Source organism: Priapulus caudatus, unplaced genomic scaffold, assembly GCF_000485595.1.
Source record: "Priapulus caudatus unplaced genomic scaffold, Priapulus_caudatus-5.0.1 Scaffold3, whole genome shotgun sequence".
NCBI lineage: Eukaryota > Metazoa > Priapulida > Priapulimorpha > Priapulimorphida > Priapulidae > Priapulus > Priapulus caudatus.
In genome coordinates this window covers 52,403-56,018 of record NW_014577064.1, presented here as the reverse complement: position 1 = coordinate 56,018, position 3,616 = coordinate 52,403, and the positions used below count along the sequence as shown (strand labels likewise).

The 3,616-nt window shown below is 46.2% G+C and overlaps 1 long non-coding RNA gene across 1 annotated transcript in view; it reads left to right on the top strand.

The window, feature by feature from the left end:
- Nucleotides 1-3,307, top strand: part of LOC106821007 — a 12,654-nt gene extending 9,347 nt beyond the window's left edge. The window contains exon 2 of the long non-coding RNA XR_001395683.1: nt 2,769-3,307. This is a non-coding gene — a long non-coding RNA (uncharacterized LOC106821007). The remainder of the gene's footprint in view (nt 1-2,768) is intronic.
- The last annotated feature ends 309 nt before the right edge of the window (nt 3,308-3,616 follow it).

Genomic DNA, 3,616 nt, shown 5'->3' with positions numbered 1-3,616 from the left:
CAGCCAGCATCCAGCTTTGTGAGAGAGAGAGAGAGCGAGAAAGAGAAAGAGGGGGGAGGGTAAGATCACAACGAGAGAGCAAAGAGTGGGGGTAAGATGACTAACGAGAGAGAAAGAGTGGGGCTAAGAATACAAGAGAGAGAAAGAGTGGGGTAGCTACAGATCGAGATAGAACGAGTGGGGCTAAGATAGAACGAGAGAGGAAAAGAGTGGGGTAGATACAACGAGATAGAACAGTGGGGCTAGATACAACGAGAGAGAAAGTTGGGGTAAGATACTAACGAGAGAGAAAGAGTGGCGCGTAGATACAACGAAGAGAAAGAGTGGGCTAAGATACAACGAAATAGAAAACAGTGGGCTAAGATACAACGAGAAGAAAGAGTGGACGGTAAGATACAACAGCACGAAGAGAAAGAGGGTGTAAGATACACAACGAGATAGAAAGAGTGGTCTAAGATACAACGAGATTGAAAACGTGGGTAAATACACCGAGAGAGATAAGAAGTGCGCGAAAGATACAAGCGAGATAGAAAGGAGTGGGTCTATAGAATACAAACGAGCTGTAGAAAGCAGCTTCGGTCGGTGGTACCGGCGTACGCATTAATTAAGGCACGTTCGTGCCTCTGATTCGAGATACCGCGTGCTTGGCGCGGCCGTAGACACTCTCTCCTACTTAATATATGCAATTAACGTGAGCACGACGTTGTCTGAATTATTAAGCTATTAGGTATTTACGAAAGCGCGTAACATACGTCTCTATTACATTTCTGTCGCTCATGCACTTCGACCTATCAGTCGCTTTACTACTAGATTGAGTATATATATATAGTGAATATGTAACGATTAATTATTGGCCGTTTATCCAATGTCGCGCGAAGAAAATGACGGTCGGAGTCGGCCTGGAGCGGCATCATGGATCAGCTCGTCCTCGGTTTGCGGCGCGCGTTAATTTCCACGTGTAAGAGTTTTGATTGTTTCCTCCGTCAATATAAACTATGATGAGTGAGTACCTGGTACGACACGGGCGCGGGTTACTCAATTAAGCGTGCGTGCGTGCACAGCGCTCCGGCGTGCGTGGCACAGCTGCGTGCGTGCAGCACGTTCTAACGCGTGCGTGCACAGTGCGTGCGTGCGTTCCAATCCGACCAGCTGGGCTTCAAGAAGACTATCGCTATAACTCTCGTTAACGACCCTCCATCTTTAACTGTAATTGCGGTTGCTTAGATCGGCGGTGCGCGTGGCGCTGTGGGCGTACGTCTGTATGATTAAATACACACGCGTTGTGTATGCGCGGTGTGCGCTGATGTGTGCTACTGTGCGTGTTATACTATATATATATATATATATTATATATATATATATATAATATATATATATATATATATAATACCTATGATGTATGGTATGTGTGTGTGTGTGTGTGTGCGTGCGTGAGGTGCGTGCGTACGTGTGTGGTGTTGTGCGTGCGTGCGTGCGTGGCGTGCGTGTGTGTGTGTGTGTGTGTGGGCGGCGGTGGTTGTGGCGCCGTGCGTATGCGCTGTGTGTGTGAGGTGGCATGTGCGTATGTATAAGATTTGTGCGTTCACCACCGCCGCAGACACTATGTGATTGGAACATGAACACGTCGCGGACGTTTGATGTACGCCGACAGCGTCCTTGTCTCCGCGCATTGTTCATTCTCCGGGGGTGGCCCCGGCCACTGTACGCAACAGAACAGGGCAGACATCTATGCAACAAAGAACAGCGCGTAAAAGACATTATTGCAACAAGGTCGGCGAAACGTAGCGATATATGCACCCGCCGCCGGCCGCGTGTTTGTTTGTGCTGTGGCTTTTAGTTGTTTGCCTCGAGGCAGAGACATCGCTGTCTTCATTCCTGCGTCTCTTCTGCTGGCGCCGTGTCACGGTGATCGGCTACATAGAACATGGCGGGCGCTTCAAAGGGATTGATTGTACTAGTAATGCGTAATACCGTAGAAGAGCAGAGCACGTATGGTAATCGTGACCAATCGACGGTTGCTAAAGAGCAAGGGTTTCCTATTCTCACATTTAAAATTGGTAACGTGTGTGTGTTGTGTTGTGTCGTGTGTGTGTGTGTGTGTGTGCGTGTGGTTGTTGCTGTGTGTGTGTGTGTGTGTGTGTGTGTGTGGTGCGTGCGTGCGTGCCTGCGGTGCGTGCGTGTGCTGTGCGTGTGTATGTGTGTGTGTGCGCGTGCGTGTGTTGTCTATGTGTCGTAGTGTGTGTGTGTGCTATAGATATAGACGCTAGTCCAAAAAACATATGTTAGGCCCTACAGCGAAGATCGCATCCCCCCGCGTCCTATCATGTAGAGTCATTCACACAAGATAGTTGAACTACCGAGTTTTATTTGCTCAAAGAAAATCTACATAATGCAATAATACAAAGAAGTTTTACTTGAACAAATAGAACGAAATCAGTAAATTCAACAACCCTTGGTAGCTAAACCCACATAATCTACATACTTGATGTACTGCAGCAGCAACAACAACTACACTGTTCTACAGCAGCCTCTCAACTGTTTGCTCTTCTCGCTCCGCGCGTTCTCTTCCATCTCTGCTCTCGCTCTCTCTCTCGGTCCTTCTCCTCTCTCCTCTCTCTCTCTTCCTCTCTCTTCTCTCTCTCTCTCCCACGCACGCACGCAGGAGCACACACACATATTATATATGATAGTCTAGGTCGACTATTAGATTTCTTCCGGTAATGGACGGCATGTCGCACATCTATCTGTTTGATATATTTGCTTTGCAGTTATTGACTCCGCCAAAATCGGGGCGTGACTACCCGATGTTCGTCTTTGTTAATGGCTCCAGCGAGGACCACGAGTATAGAGCGCATCGCAGGAGCAGCCGGGAACACCTCCTCCATATAACGCATTTAGACAAGGACGGTAAAGTGGTGCACGAGCCAGAGGAGTTTGTCTTCTTGTGAATTCGTTTGAAACGAAAAATGAGTTATACCAAAATGTAAAATTAATTGTTGCAGTTCGTGATATCAATATTTATGTGAAATTCATGCCCGAATCTAAATGTATTGACTATTGTACAATTGATAATTTAATTCCAAATGGGAACACAACATATTAGTAATCATATAAAGTACTTAGTTATGTATGTATGTATGTATATAAGCATGTTGTTAAGGGCTTGGACGTACATATCTGCTTTGATGTGAATGTAAAATACTTGTGCAAGTTTTGCGCAAGTCTCGAACTATTTAATTTTGTATTATTCTTCCTTATTGTTGCTACTTGATGAGTAAACTATTGATTTTGGTTGGCTTTGACAGCACTACTGTCTTCAAGTATTCCATTAGTGTCACTGAAACGAGCGTCAGCTGCTGTCCTTCTGACAATGTTCCCATCTTTACGGTTCATCCATCGCGTATTTACTCGTCAGCATCCATTCCAATGGCTTCCCACGTGAGTTTTTATTAACTCTCCTACTCTCATTTTATCGTATCGCCTCTCCTCTCTTCGGCTTTTTTACTCGTCTCTCCTCCCTTCTAGTTGGCTCTTCAGCTGTCCTCTCATTAGCTTCTCCCCTTACTACTCTTGCCATCACCTTCTCTCCTCACCTCTCCTCCCTTCACCTTCTCCT